The following is a 17,104-nucleotide window of genomic DNA, read 5'->3' as shown; positions in this document are numbered from 1 at the left end:
TGTAATTTTGCGGTTGGACTACAATAATTTTCCTGTATTTTTTGTAATAAAAAATATTTATAGCATTCCAGAAGACGGATGATATTCCGAGCAAGTTTCTTGGTGAAGATGCTGGTTTTCGTAATTTGAAGTTCCTGTAGTCAGGATATCATATAGACGGCTATGAAAATACCGAGAAAAACAAAATAGTAATAAAATATAACATATCACTACTATCTAACTTTGATACTAAAGAAACCAGTGATACCAAGACACTTTCATTTTTTTCAGACCAGGAGATATGCGTTAAAAGGTCATGACAGAAGCTCCGCTGGATCAATACCTTCACCTGTACCGAACAGTGTTACTCTCGGAAGGAAACCAACTTCAAGCGACATATCATAGTCTACAATTGGCTTATAATATTATCGAGAGTATTTTGTCATTTAACGATACTTTGTATGAACGAACTGACTCCCTCGTTATGAAAGCTTCCTATGTTCATGCACAGATACAAGAACTGAAAGTGCTAAAAAAACCAATTCAGAATTTAGCATCGAAAATTACTGATGCAAACGATATTAATCACTAATTTTAGTACCTATTTTCTTGCACGGATTTATTTGATGAATAAAATAAAGAAAACATTGATCATTTTTGTTGCTTTTAGTACATAGCCGATTAATTGAACTTATCGCCAAAAATATAACAACATTTTGGAAATAATTTGATAAGTGTGCGTTGAACAGCACTCAGAAGAGAGGAATTTTATAATATTCGCATCACAATGTATACAAGCACCATCCATCATCCACATTGAAACTTCATCTGGATAGTCTGGACGTAGTTTCCGTCCAAGGGTTTCGAAGTAATTTGATATGCATGTGGTATAGAACCAGGTTCATCAGTCAGGTTCGTTTGTCCACATCAAACTTTCGGAAAAGCTCTGTCGTTTGCTAAGTCTTGTTATATCTTCTCGTTCATAAAATACGTTCTAGAAACTAATGGTTGATTTACACTTTGCGTGATAATCGTGATAATCCCAGGAAGTAGTAGCCGTATGGACAATGATATTTTGTGTTTATATTAGCCCGACGATGCTGAACGTTTTTAAGAATCGGATTTTGCGTGCTGTTATCAATTATTTGAATTTCTCGAAAATACATGCTTGCAAAAACATAAGCAAACACGATAATATGATTTGTCACATATGACAGATTTATCTGTTAAATGCAAACGCGACTATTTTTACGACCGTTTGAAGCGCGACTATTTCTAATCGTCGTGTCCAGTTAGGGAATAGACGCACAATATTATAATCTCAGCATCAGGTCATTTCTAGAGCAACATGTCAAAAGGGTCTATCTTCTTTGATCGATTCTCTTCATCAACTTTCTCTTTCAATAACCACGGTGTTTCCGACAGATTTTGCTCCAGTTTTGCCGTCTAGTTTGATAAACGAGATTACCTTTCACACTCCTTATCGTCGAAAACATAAGGAAATGCTTATACCGATGAGGTATTAACGAAAGAAAATGTAGATGGGGAGAATCGATCAAAGAAGATTGGCCCTTTTGACATGTTGCTCTAGATTTCATCTTCTTATTTCAATCGTCGCTTTCTACGAGGGGTGATCAAATTCACACAAACATGTTGCTGATCACCCCTTAAACTTTGTTTCAAATGTCAAAACACAAAATAAAAACAAATCACAAATAAACCAAGTTGTTATCAAAATGTCGTGGGTATGAAATTTAAATTCACATCTTTAAACATTCCTTTGCGAAGACATCACATACATTATGAGCAATGGTGACCATGAAATTACTGCATTCCGTACAAAAAGACAAAACAGGAGTGCCAGCCACTCAGCATGATTTCGAAGGCATCGGACAGTTTATGGGGAAAATGCGCGAATAACATCCTTGAGCTACTGGTAGCAGTGCGTTCAAAATTAATGACGAAAACTCCACCGAATGAACATCTTCACCTTTGTTGAGCTGTGCCCATCTTGGTAGGAAACCAACTTCAAACAACAAATCATGATCTGTGGCTTATAATATTAACGAGAATATTACAATTCGTGTGAACGAATTGACTCCCTCGCTATGAGTGATTCATAAATTCATGCACAGATACAAAAGTTCAAAGCCCAAGCGAGAAATTTTCGTCCATTGTTCGATGCAATGAATTCTTCATTGCCGACAGCAGAAAACTGATTCAGCAACAAAAGCTAACGAAAATTGCAAATTTGCAAATGCTGCAAATGCTAACGATAATATTCACAAATTTTAGTGTTGATGAATAAAATAAAGAATAAACTAAAGAAAACATTTATCATTTTTGTACTTTTTTAATATATAACCGATTGATTGAATTTACCACCAGCAGTATAACCACATTTTAAAAACATTTTGCATTTTGAAAAAAAAAACATGCCAGCTTGTCCTAAAAAGCGGAAGGACGAAATTCTTGGTTTTTGGCAAAACTCTCCTCTAAACACCAACTTCTGTTCTATAATTCCGTATCCTCGGTAACCCACGATTTCCGAAGGCAACTCTCTCAAGAAACAAGAGTTGATGAAGATCCCAATGAAAATAGTTCAATTTATTAACATATCTTTCGATGCCTATTTACGTATCTGCATAACTCTTCTTGCCAAGATTTTCCAATTCATATGCCTGCACTATTTAACTAATTAACGATGAGCTGATTGAGACTCCAGAATGCAACGCGAACTATTGGGGAGTTTCATCGATATACAATATAGGATTTTTCTGGTACAGGTTGATCAACCAGATTCAGCTGTTTCCAACTAACTTTCGGAAAGTGCTCTATCTTGGTCTAAGGCGGCTCGCACACCGGAGCAATAAGCAACTAGCAACTGTCTACATGCAATAAGCAATATTATCGCCAATGGATTTTTCCATTCCATGTGGGTTTGTTGATCTCGCACACCGACGCAATACGATATCTCTGTCGCCTTTACAGAGCAACACATGTCACTAGCAACACGGCGTGTCGGTTGAAGAGCAACTTATCGCCCATATTTTGACAAGTTTCGTACATTAATTGTTTTCATAATGTCAGGGGTTTTTAATGCTCTGGTATGCGAAGAACAACAAAATAGGTTTCCTGTTGCATATTGCGTATTACAGTTTGCTAGTTGCTTATTGCTCCGGTGTGAGAGCCGCCTAAGAGTTATTATTCCTGCTTGTTCTTAGTCCACGATCCAGAAACTGATGGTTGATTTGCACTTCTTCAAAATTTCATCTAATTGTTATCGTGATAATCCCAGGAAGTAGCAATTTCATTAGACCGATAATGCTGAATGTTTTCAATAGTTGAATATTCCATGCTGCTATCAATCTTTTAAATTTCACGAAAATGACATATTTATCTGTCAACAGTAAACGCGACTATTTTTACGACCGTTCCAAGTGCGACAATTTCAAATCGTCGTGTCCAATTAGGGAATAGACGCACAATACCATTAGACAGGAAATTTATCCAGCAATTTTTTGCTCGGAACACGAATAGAAAGTATAGTAAAAAAGTCACAGGAGGGTTGTGTCCGAGACACGACCGCATAGTTGACGTAGGATTCCGTTAGGCTATCTGTTGGATTTGGATATGTTTGAAGAATTACATCGTTAAACTCTTTGATAATTATTTGGTGGCCTCCTGGGAAGATCTGTTTTGTTTGGTTGTTGGGTATTGTTTGTTCACTCCACCATGATGCCTCCTGTGTTATTGATGGATGAAATAAAGAGAAAAAAAACTCACCAATGTAATATAAGATAATTACCAATACCAAACAAAATTATCAATTTTTCTCATCAGTAAAAACATGTTTCTTTAATATAGAGAAAACATATTCAAATGGAAAAGCTAATTTTCTTTTATAATTTTTACTGTCTGCGTGTTTATTCAACCCAATGCGAATTTTAATTGGACTAACAACACCTATTACTATATGTAGAGCAATCTCTTTTTCTAATATTTCTTCACCTTCCCAATTTTTCCCACCGTATAAACTTTCCTTTGGTGGAAATGAACACAACAAAACAGACAGCTTAAACCAAACGACCCGTTCTCGAGCGGGAACACACCTTGATTATTATCATTCACCTTACTTGCAATATAAAAATGCCCCCAACTTTTATATATTTGCAATGCCGATTTCCTCCGGGAACCTTGGTTTTGATGTTTCTGTTAGGGAATACATTTCGGTAGGAACAAAAGTTCCTACCGAAATGTATTCATGTATTTGCAATGTTGATTTCCCCCAGGCAGATTGGTTTTGATGTCTCTGTTAGGGAATACATTTCAGAAGAAACAAAAATTCCCCCTACTTTCATGTATTTGCAATGTCGATTTCCCCCAGGCAGATTGATTTGATGTCTCTGTTAGGGAACACATTTCGGTGGGAGCAAAAGCTCCTCCTACTTTTATGTATTCGCAATGCCGAATTCCCCCAGGCAGCTTGGTTTTGATGTCTCTGTTAGGGACCCGCCGCATGTGTCGTCAACTTCGACCAATTAGAAGTGGGTATTTCCGTTAGGATAGGGGTTGAGAGTTTTCAATTGTTCGATAGTTAGTTTCATGACATATATTATTTTCTTCAATATAAAAAATTGTTATGGAGTGCGGAAATCCATTGACGCAACAATTTCATCAATCCATCATGAAATGACTGAGTAATAAGCATTTGAAATTGGACAATTTTCACGATGTGCTCGATTTTCAATTTTCAATTTGTACCCCAATATGTTCCCGAAAGACGTAATCCTACGTCAAAAGTTTGACAATTTGATGATTGAAATGGGTTTGTTTTTTCGATTGCACTACCACTCGCTTTTCTCCCCGATGCAACGAGCAATGTTGTTGCCTACATACAGGTGTAACCTCACACTGTGAATTGATACGTGTTATGAATTATTCTCCATTTGCCGATAATATGCATTAATCAGAATACAGAATATCTCGGAAGATGGTTTTACTCTATTATCCCCAACGTTCAATCAATTCGGGCACAGTTCACGTCTTTATCATGTCGGTCTTGCTACTAACAATTTAGGTAATTATAGTCCAGGATGTCATAATATCGAGAATGTTGTTTGGTTTTGAAAGAATGCTGTGATTGAGTAGTAGCGATCTCAATATTATATATTCCCCATATATGTCATCCTTAGAAGCCCGCTTCACTTCCTTGAATGTACTTGCCCATTCTTCTTTCCTTTTCCTACTCATTTCCTATAGCTAAGCACCCAATGAGATCAGTTCACTACAGCAGCTACACGAACTTCCCAAGAGAGCGCTCATGGCCATTGAATACTCAATGTGCATCACCTGGCAATAAAGTTATTACAATCCTCTACAAACTATGTTCCGAACAACGTAGCAACGAAGGAGAAAATGCTTTTTTTCTATAATATATTTCTGTAGTCATAGATTTATTTGACTTAGGCTTCTATTTATGTAGATCTTAACTATTTAGACTCGTGTTTAAAAATGATGAATAATGACTCCTTGTCTTCTTCTGCATAATTGTATAAACAGAAGAAAAGGGTATTAATGTCTTTAATGGTATTTTCGTGTACCCTTTTTGACAGAATGTGGATTCTACCACGTTACCTCATCTAATACTCATGACAGACATACAGCTGTACTACCGTTGTGCTTCGAAAATTGTATGTCTGTCACCATGTACAGCGCTAAAACCATGCAAGCAACTCGGTACAATCGCTGTACCTGTATCGACCTGTTTTACCGCTGTACATGGCTACAGTTGTACTGTGCGCAGCGCCATAGATGGTTAGTGGTGGGTAGCATGAACAAAACGAATCAAAACATTTGGTTTATATTCTTTTCATTGACTTTCTCTTGAGTTAATAACTCAGAGTGGAAACATATTTGTTGTGTTCGATAGTTTAGACGCTAAATAAAAACCTTTGTCATTGAAATATTGGTGAAAATACAATGCAATAAATTCAAACTTCTATTTGTCAGTCTGACATGCGGTACAATGTACAACCAAAGTATGTGTGTCATGCTATCGTGGTACCTGTACAACGCTGTACACGTACAGCGCTAGTACAGTTGTATGTCTGTCCATGGTATAACCTGTTTAAAGGATCAATTTCAAAGAGGACACGATTTTTTTCAGGGCTTCCATTTGATGTATTAAAAGAGAAAAAATTATTGAATTTGAACAATGAAAAAGCTAAATTCAAATGCAATTACTACACACAATCACAGTCCTATGTCAAAATCCTGTCCGTACCCCTAGGCTCAGACAGGCCCAGACCCATCGACTTTTTTGTGAAACTTCCTTTGCTTTTCAATTGACATGAATTCGAATAAATATGAGATGAATTTCCCATAATAAAACACACGCTACAGCTGATTTTCACTACAGTGAAATCCCAATTATACGCGATCGGATGATCCAAGGTGCGAATTATTCGCGACATCAAGTTCAGTAGTAAATCTGTGTGCCTTCCCGGATTTTTTTCACTGAGCGGTAGGCTCATGCTCTTTTGTTTTGATCATGGTATTTCACATTATCTGACTACTGGTGTACACGACCTTGTAGATGGATATTTTAATGATTTCTGTATTGATATAACATAGTATTCATTCTGAAATATATTTTTGACGTAGAACTGCGTCTTTCAGGAAGGGTGCCAAATCAGAAAACAGGTCACGTTTTTATGAAATAAAGTGAACGTTAATAACTATTTTCACTATGAATGAACTCTAATGATTTGCATACCAATCGAATCTGACATTCTCTAAGATTTGTATGATATGCTATACATTACAATTCGCTAATCTCTAAACGGTTTAAAATCATGAAAACTGGAAGAACTTCCTTTTTCCCATACATTTGTTCTGCCGATTTGTGAGCTAACTTTATTCGTATTTCGAATGCTTACAATTCGAACATTTCTTAACAGATCGGAAAGATGTTTGCATCAATTGATAGGAAATATTTCTACGTATCTATCACATTTAATAAAATATTATTTTTCATGAGATGAACAATTGAATAACTTTAAAATGTCAAGCGTTATCTAAACGCCCTAACTGCCAAATTTTGATTGAACCGATTTACGGTTTCCCCAACACAGACTTCAAAATCGATGTACCTGTGGATAGAGATGTCTAAATTTTTCAGTTTATTCGATTATCGATTAATCGTCGGATCATTTTGAAATATTCGATTCATTCGAATAATTGTCTTCCTGTATTCGATTAATCGAGCGAATATTTTTTTCTTGTAACAATAATGAACAGACATTGTATAATAAAAAAGATTATGATATTTTAATTTTAAAAGTTACATTAAATATAATTGTAAAATAAACATGGAGTAGAATCATGGTTTTTGAATGAAATGATTTTTCAGTATATTGATAAATTTACCATTTCATGATTGATAAAAAAATCCATAGCCTATCTCTTGACCTAAAAATGTATTAACCTTGAAAATGGTTTCATCAATCGTGATTACTGTGATAACTATTCGATGTATTCATATTTTGATTTCTCATTATTCGATACCAAATTACTCGATTATAATTGCAGATATTCGATTATTTGAATTAATCGAACGATTAACCGACGTCTCTAGCTGTGGAAATCAGCTTTATACATGCAAATCGGGGGTATTTTTGTTCCCACTGTGTTTCGCTAACACGGACTTCAAAATCAATGTGCCTGGGGGAATCCGCTTTGTCAAAACATGCAAGTCGGGGGTATTTTTTCCCCACTGGACTGTGTTTCCCTAACACGGACTTCTAAATTAATGTGCCTGGGGGAATCCGCTTTGCAAATACATGCAAGTCGGGGGTATTGTTTGGTGTTGAGTACTTTTGTACTCGCTTGTCGTTGTGCAGACCGAAATATGTTTCCCTAAAACGTACTTTTAAACCGAGAAGCCTAGGAAAATCGTCATTACCAGAGGGGTGAATGAACTTTCGCGGTTCGAGAATTATGTAAACATGAGATGTACAATAATTTCAGAAGGAAATGTAAAATACAATGATCGTTTAACAATTCTTCCATTCACATATTTTGGTAGTCCTAGGCATCATATCAAACGTAAAAGGGCATTAATTAAATTTATTTGTAACGAAGAACATAATCTATTACAAAAATATCGATGCATTCTAAAATAATATTCGAAGTGGTAAACAAGTGGATTGCATAATATAATTGCGTAGTTCTACGTCGAAAATATGCGGTCGTGTCCTAGATACAACTCCTTACATTTTTTTCGTCTTCGGAACTAATTTTCAGTCCATTATCGCGTTATCCGCTATTTTCGTTATTCACGGTGAGCTAGCCAGACTATTCCACGGATAATCGGGGTTCTACTGTATATCCAAACGATATTTAATATAAAATGCAGAGATAAAGAAGAATAACTTTTAATATTTCCTATTTGCCTTCACAACACATATTTACCCTATGGAACTCCGACGGCACCGCTCAATTATTTTGAAATTCCAGCTCTTGTTTTCTTTCTCTCTTCATCATACCTGAGTCCGTCATACATACACAAATCATATCGCGTCCAACGGGTCGTCGTCAATTTTGAGTTTTTGTTTGAAACGAAAAGTCGGCTGAATTATCGCTCGGTTTATTTTTCAGATATTCCGCTACTGAAATTATTTTTTCGCGCCGGAAAGTATCTCTAAATAGTGTACTGAAGTGCGTGAAATCGAGATTTGGAAGATTTGCTGTGAATTTAATGCGTTCTAAAGGAGAGAAAGTAGGTTTTAAGTGACACGATCGCAAGAAATTGGTTTTGTTGTTTTTTTTTATTCATTCGCATACGTTTACATACATTCTCTTCGACGAACCGTCGCTGTCGCAAATACACCGCTGGAGCAGCACTCAGTCGACGATACGACGATGTCTCTGCTCTCAACCCCGCTACCACTTGCTTCTACTACTGTTGTATATAGTCATCAAAAGGTTTGACGGATAAATAAGGCATTCATCCTGAATACTTTCGACAAAGATGTGCTATTTTGGCGCTATGAGGCGGTTAGCATTATGTTGGTTATGCTTTTCGGGTTAGCTTTGAATAAGGGCTGTGGGATGATTTGTATATACGTATTCAGATAAGGATGTGTACACAAGAGTGCACTGAAGCATGGTGCGTTTATCCAGATCATGCCAAGATATAAATGGACCGCTAAGAGCGAAGGTAGAATATTGAATTATTAGATTACATTGAAGCTAACATATTTTTTTGCTGTTTGAATTGGTGAATTCCGTTGCCTCCGATTGCCAAAGGAGCATAGGAATTTCTTCGAGGTTGAAGCTTTATCCCAAAAACATTAATACAAACTAACGAACGAATACCCGCTTGTAACACAAGCAAGCAAAGCAAAGTGCGCTCCTCAAATTACAACCGTCATCTGATGTATTCACAAACACAGGCGCGCGCGCCAACATCATTTCAGATTGTTCGTTTCCACGCTCCGAGCTCATTCGCCAAGAAGCATCACAGCATAACAGTTAAGAAATCGAGATCACCTCTCCTCTATCGGAAAGAATGTTCAGTGGAAGTTGTTTCGCAGTGGTGTGGCAAAAGTGGTTGTGTTCTATTCAAGGATACGAGTGAAAAATACAAAACAAAAAAGTGGTGCGACGCTGGACAGTGCAAGAAACCGGCAGGTTACGGGCTTTTAATAATGCACCCTCGGCGGCTGAGGTGAAAACGGATGTTGCCTTCGCATCACAACACTGCATCATGGCAAACGGACAGGTGGAAGTGAGTGAATGTAATGCTGTTCTGTATATATGTGTGGGTGTAGCCACGACAAAACATAAAACATGTTGAAGAGAAGAGGGTGACAACAAGTGGTAGGGTACATACACGAGAGAGGAGAAATACACAAAAATACCACATTCAATTCCTTGGTATTCATAGATCGGGAGCAGCGACAAAATATGTTTGTTATGCAATTTCATGCTCGCTGCATCGCCGAGCGCCGGTTTTCATGTTCATCAAGAATTTTTATTTTTGATTGGCTCATGCTCTAGTGCTTTTCTATGAGCGAACATTTTCGAACGTTTGCAATGAGGATATTGTCGTTCTACGCATAGTTGTCCCATGTTACTTTTTGACAATTTTCACTTTTATTCATAAAACAATGTTTTTATACATAATCTTCCAAAAAACACAAGAAAAACTTATTGTGTGTTCCCAGCTTTTCAAAAAACCAACATCAAGCTCAATTGTCCCATGTTGATATTCTAGGCATAGGGGAATTGGGGGCATAGTGGTCACCCTAAGGAATATGCCCATTTCCTGCGCCCACATACCACTTCAATCACCGTTTTTGGAAGAATATTGTAGTTCAACTTATTGTTATTCAAGATAGCACACGGTTTTCACTATAAAAATTCAGAAAAGTATATTTTTCATTTTTTGAAAAATCGAACATTTTTTGGCGTGGAGGTAAAATGGTCACCTATTGGGGGCAAAGTGGTCATCAACACATATCATGCTAAATGGTATAGATTTATGGGTTTTTCGTCCGAATTTGTTTAAATCATTTTTGAAATAGTAGGTACATCTATGAAACAAGCTTGAGCTATTAACCTAGAGTCGTAATTGAGATTTTCTCATACATACAAAAACGTAGTAAGAGCCCCATAATGTTTCACATAATGAGGCTTGGTTTAGTTGGTGTGGCATATTTTCCCAGGATCAAAACCACAGAAGGGACCCATTCAAGAACAGAATGTGATGAGGTATATCAGCTTTAGCAAACATAACATTGCAAGTCCTTATTCACCACTGACCACTTTGCCCCCAAACATAAAAGTAATTCCTATGCGAATTAATCACTGAAATTGAACAAAATATCTCTTCACCTCACCTAGAATATGTGAACAGTCATCAAAACTGATGATTTGTCGAAGATTAGCAGGTCGAAAAAAATAAATATCACGAGAAAATCCTTAATTACGATGTGCACAAAACATCGGCCGAATGGCTACCGAGAGAACGATTTCTGTTTTTATTTATATTTTGACATTCGACAGCTCTACTGAAGTACATGGTGTCTCAAAAGTCATGAAAATTCTCGAACATAAGGTGACTATCAATGCGGTATCTGTAGTCAATAGTTATACTACCAAACAAGCAGGTGACCACTTTGCCCCCTATGACCAATTTACCCCCACAACCCCTAACTGTTCAGCCATGTGTTTTTTTTGTAAATCCATAATGAATGAATTGGTTCAAGTACAAGAATTTTATTGCATGCTTTCAGCAGGGCTAATGCACTCATTTCTGGATTGGAAGAAGGAACTAATTCCCAAACAAATAAAAAAAGTTTAACAAAAAAATATACACCTTGTTAGCGAATGCCTAATAACAATGAGATTTATGTTGTGTAAATGTTCTACATAAAACGATGTTTTTATGCATAATTATCGGAAATAATCTTTCATAATCTTTCGGAAAAACGCCAAAAAACTTGTTTGTTTGTTCCCAGTATTTCAAAAAACAACATCAAGTTCAATTGTCCTATGTCGTTATTCTAGACCTAACTGTACCACCATGTATTTTTGAACCGTAAACAAGCTTGATTGATTCAACTGAGCGAAACTCTTCACATTTCATTAAACAATAGTTTACTGTTTATAAAAAACTCGGAGTATTGCTAAGCTGAAATGCCTCAAACTTCTGGTAGACAAATATGCTAGAAAACATTGATTGCGTTTTTCTCAGATGCTGATTTTAGAACATGGGACAACTAGGCGTAGTACGGCAGGATAGTAGATTGAAAAAAAATCTCCAGAATTTAAAATAAAAATCTTTGTTGTATCATTCATTCTATATACTACTAGCTGACCCGGCAAACGTTGTTCTGCCAAATAAATTATTTCTAGTTAATATTTTGGTGATTGAATGAACAATAACTAATATAGTGTAAGTATGTTTGAATGATTTTACGTTTTTGATCCATTCGTTGATGAAGATCAAAGGAAGACATGGCGATAACAGCTATGATATACAGAAAATTTGAGCGCTTTAGACTAGACGATGACCGCCGACAACAATAGAAAAAATAAAAACATTCAAACCATCTTTTTTCAATGTATTTGATTTACGTAACTGATGTGTTTGATTGAAAGTGTTATAATGTAAATAAGTATGGTAATAATGGTAATAATGGTAATAAGTAGAATGTAAAGTGAAAGAAAGTAATATATTTTTAAAGTAGAAAATGAAATGAAGGCAATCCATATCAATTTGAACAACGGTCTCGTCAGTGAAAAATAGGTTTTCTGAATGGACACCCAAATTCGTGACTGTTGGGTCCCGTTCATGAATTGTGAGACCGAAGATATGACAGCCAACTTCATTGGTGCTGATATACTGGCAAATTTGTTGGCGCATCATTTCGTCGTTGTCATTCAATCTAGAAGTAGTCACATCGACAACCATATTGCTTCCCTTATTCACGGACTTTTATTTGTATTTACTGCTTTTCGCCGAACAGCGGAACTCAACATTAATATGAACATTGAATGTTTTGCTCAGCTTTTTGGTCTGAAAGCCGATCGGATTCCACGATTCGAGCGAAATCGACTTTCGCATTCTGAAATCTGTTCCACTCAAATTTAATTGATCTGTGGCAACCTTACCTTGATGAAAAAGTTGTGGAGCAATTTTCCTTCTATCGGATTAGAAGATACTGGTTAGATTGAATACTTAGATGACATAGTCCTGACCCTAACTTCACCTTTTTTTTTTTTTTTCTAACAACATTTCCACTAAAACTTAATTCATAATATAAAAACTTTATCAGACACAATTTTCGTACACGATTTATACCCACTTGCAGAAAATATAGAAAATATGTGTTACATACAAAACATATTTGAACAAGTATAGCTTATTTTCCATCAATATTTTTTTTTTATCTAAAAGCGTATTTATTCCACCCGGAAATTCGTTCCTATTTTTACAGAAATGGAACACGAAGCTCAATGCCATCTATGTCAAGTTGTCGTGCATTATCACATTTTCACAACTTGATTCGACTTGAGTCGTACGGATTGAAGAATGAACAATGCGATATCTTGAGTTATTCTGTCTCGATCATATTTAAGAATACGGATGAATAGTTGATCAGTAGACGAATCTGGAATTTCCGAGGCAATTACACTATCGATTTCCATTACAATGCAATGCGTTTTAGCCTGGCAATAACAAAGGCTGTTAAGGAATTGCTTTTGATAGCTTCTCGCAGATGAATTTATTCGTTCTCATGCTGCTTCTGTCGATTGTGTCGTAGGAATCGCAGTCGTTCGCCCCCTACCTTCGCGTACATGCCGACCATGAGTTGTGGGCACAGCTCACGACACCGTAGAATAACGTTGCCCTAGCTGCGTTGAAACATCGTTCGATGATAAAAATCCATCGGTCTCTCTTGTTTGTTTCGTCTCTTGTTACTACATATCTTTTTTTTTTTGAATGGCTTTAATGTTCCCTGTGGAACTTTTGCCGTCTCAACGTATGCAATAACTAGCGTCATTTACTAATACTCAGTTGAGATTTTTTAAGCCAAGAAACACGCCTTGAATGTATTCCGAGGGGCAAGCTCTAGAATACGCGTGACCAGAGTGCAAGTCGAAGGAAATTTCTCTGACGAAAAATCCTCCGGCCAGAACGGGAATCGAAGCCGAACACCCGGCATGATAATGTGAGACGCTAACCACACAATTGACAGGCACTAGAGCAATCTGGATATAGCGCGTACTCGATTATATACAGTTTTTTATTTCTTTTCACTGTGTATAATCGAGTCAAAAAAAATTTGTTATTTGTTTTTTTTTGCATGTATTTTTCGTTTTTTGAAAATAAAAGAGGAATTTGATTTTTGATTCATCCCCTTAAAGTCAGACACCGTTCTCACATGAAAAAAATAAATTTATCCAGATTCTCTCAGGAGGTGATAGACGACCATAGTTGATGAAAAAATCCTCCTACGTATATGTTCGAATTTCAACGATGACAGAGTTATAGATTTTGTTGTTGTTTCGGACTCTGTTGCCTCAAACTGGCACTACATTAAAAAGTTCGCTACGGAAGACGATTCTGATGCTTACATTTGAAAGGTGAAAAAAATTAGTACAGGATTTAGTAGGGGAACAACTAAATTAGTGGATTTTAATAACATATTGGAAGTGAGAAACTTAAAAGTTAATAATTTTTAATGTGTCATCATTAATTTTATGCTAAAAATTTATATTAAACTAGATTGTTTCTATCAATTAAATTGAAGCTCTTTAACCGCTCTACAATTTGTTCTTTGACACCCAACTTCTATCTTTCTTAATTTGGCTGCAATATCGATATAAACAATTCCTAGTGAAAATTCAAGCAAAATCTTCAAAAATCACGATTTTTACCCCACTGTACAAGTAATAGCCACTTAAACTTCACCTTAACTTTGAAAGCTTACATTTCTTCTTGAAATGAGTCATATTTGTAATATTAAAAAAAATATTTTTTTCCAAACTATATAATCGAGTCCAAAATTGTACATAATCGAATCACATATAATCGAGTCCGACCTGTATTAGTAATATCATATGTTTAGAACAAATGTGCTTTTCATACTAATCGTTCATCATGTTATCCAAAAATTTTCTTTTTCTTTTGTTTTGGTACGAATAACTACGAACGAAAAACGTTCGGTAATCTCGCACTTTTGGGAAAACCCGGTGTTTCAGAAAAAAAAACGTAGTACACAAATCACGTAACGCTAAAAATGCGGATTTTGGACCGCCTTCTTCCCTAAATAACGATAAGTGACGCAAAGTAAACTCTTCCCGCGTACTTTACTTTTATTTAATTATTTTAGCTTTTATTGAGCAATGAAAATATCAACGTAAAAAAATCAGACATATGCCAAGGTCAATTGTTCTTAGACCAAAATTATTGAAATTGTACGTAGTGGTGTCAAAAGGATTTTTCAATATTTGATTCATTTACAAAGTTTCGGCGAGAAAAATGGGGTCCAGTGTTGCCACACGTACGGATTCGATTTTTTCGGCAACTGTCGATTGATTATAACAAAAACAAAATTAACCCATTAACGACCAAGCTGTAAAAATTATTTTTCTAACAAACGCCATTGGTGTAATTTTGATTATTGGCCTCACAGAAACCCCAATTTTCAAGAATTATTTTTTCCGTTTTCCGGAAAATGACAAAAAAAAACAAAAAAGCGCCAAACAAAAACATTGGCCAAAATCTACATTTTTTTCCTGTAGAAGATTCAATCCAATGGATTTTTTCCTATATCACGATGTCTGATCTTTAATCAAAGTAATGGTGTAGAAAAGTTTACATATTTTCAAATTTTGTAAGGTTTTGTTTTTTGTTAGATTATGTGAGGTTATGTACTTTCCGCACATAGTTGCTTTAAACCGATTTTATGCCCAATAAAGTGATACCAGCTTGAAAGAAATTGATAGAAGGTGCCAGCTGATAGACTAAGCTATCATTTGATGCCAAAAAACTACCATATGGTTGCTTTCCAAATCCATGAAAATTTATCGAAGTTGCTGTTCGATTTTTCGAACGCTTGGCATAAAACGGGTTTAACATTTAAATCGACAAAGCAACGGTACGATGATCACAATCTTGAATTCTATGCATTTGATCAAACGACATAGGGCAGCTCGGAACTTTTAATAATTGATGAAGCCAAAGTTTAGGCAAGAGCCAAAGTTACAGCAGAACGTGGCGAGGAATACGAAGACTCACAGCATCCAGTTTTGACGCAAAGTTGCCTGTTGTGTAGATACGAATGAAGCCAGTTGCACATTCTCTCCGATACTCCAAGTCGAAATAGTTTAACCAGTAGTATTTCGTGATTAACGGTGTCGAAAACAGCTTTGATTTCCGTGTATTCACCTGTACTCCGTCGTCCAACGCACCGACGCAAGTCGTTATGAAATCACAGAGATTGCTCTCAACTGATCGCTTTGGGTAAAATCCGTGTTGGAAATGGTCAATGTAGCTCTTGCATGTACTGAACAATACAGCATTCACAATGAATTCAAGGCATTTTGATCCCACCGACAAAGATGTTATTCCACGGTAATTAGAGATGACAGTTTTGTCACCCTTCTTGAGAATAGGAATCACATAAGAGGATTTCCAGACTGTCGGAAGTTTTTGGTGTTGGAGAGAGCGGTTGTAAATAGCTTGAAGAGGTCGAATCATCCAAGTTCTGCATTTCTTGAAAACGCAAGAGGGAATCTTATCCGGCCCGTGGGCTTGAGCTTATCTATTGCAGGGTCCACCATCTCTCCGGTAATTTCGAAAACGTTGAAATCAATAGCATCTATAGGGACTCCATTGATCGCCGTTACCCTTTCGTCCTCAGTAGGAATACGATCTACGATCTCCAAAATGCATAGAGGTTGGCAGCTCATACTCTTCGCGTTTAGAATTTACGAAGTGCCAGAACCGTTTGGGATTCCTTCGGAGATCGTCCTGTCTCCTTTTAACGTAGCGTTTGTAGAGAAAGCGATTGTATCCGCGATATATTCGTCTGGCCTCATCGAATTGGCGTTTAAGGATAGGCATCTTAGGCGGCAGAATAGTTTCGAAAATTTGGAACGCCTTCTGCGTAGTGTTCGAAGGCGACCGTTAGACCATGCAGAATTTCTTGGGGGTCTGCTACGTGGCACTGCCCGCGTTATGCAACTCATAAGAATGCGGTTGAAGGAGTTGGTGGCACTATCAACATCAGAGGATTGGAAAACTTCAGACCAATCTACCTGTGAAAGTAATTGGTTCAAAGCGTCGTAATCAGCTCGGTGGAAATCGAGTCTTTCAAAGTAATAAGCTTCTTCATAGAGGACAGGTGGTTTTCATTCCACAGAATAAAATAAGGTAGGATGACAGCGATCAATGGGAACAATCGGTTCCCGAGCAACGGATACGGTACCGTTGTTCACAAATGCGTTATTTGAGAAAATGAGGTCAAGTATACGGTTCGAACAATTGCGAATCAAGTTGCGTTGTTGCAGTACATAGAAGGATATATTGTCGAGGCTGGCCACA

At 36.6% G+C, this 17,104-nt stretch overlaps 1 protein-coding gene across 2 annotated transcripts in view; it reads left to right on the top strand.

Annotated features, from left to right (window-relative positions):
* Window positions 1-8,565: 8,565 nt before the first annotated feature.
* Window positions 8,566-17,104, top strand: part of LOC129765172 (membrane-associated guanylate kinase, WW and PDZ domain-containing protein 1) — a 50,355-nt gene continuing 41,816 nt past the window's right edge. Inside the window, exons 1-2 of one of the 2 annotated variants that reach the window (XM_055765098.1) lie at window positions 8,566-8,761; window positions 9,462-9,772. The gene's annotated coding sequence lies outside the window, so the exon portion shown is untranslated. The remainder of the gene's footprint in view (window positions 8,762-9,461; window positions 9,773-17,104) is intronic. The other variant, XM_055765097.1, reaches the window with a different exon arrangement.

The sequence above is a fragment of the Toxorhynchites rutilus genome, chromosome 2 (assembly GCF_029784135.1).
Source record: "Toxorhynchites rutilus septentrionalis strain SRP chromosome 2, ASM2978413v1, whole genome shotgun sequence".
NCBI lineage: Eukaryota > Metazoa > Arthropoda > Insecta > Diptera > Culicidae > Toxorhynchites > Toxorhynchites rutilus.
The sequence above is the reverse complement of the archived record's forward strand: the minus strand, read 5'-3'. Positions and strand labels throughout refer to the sequence as shown.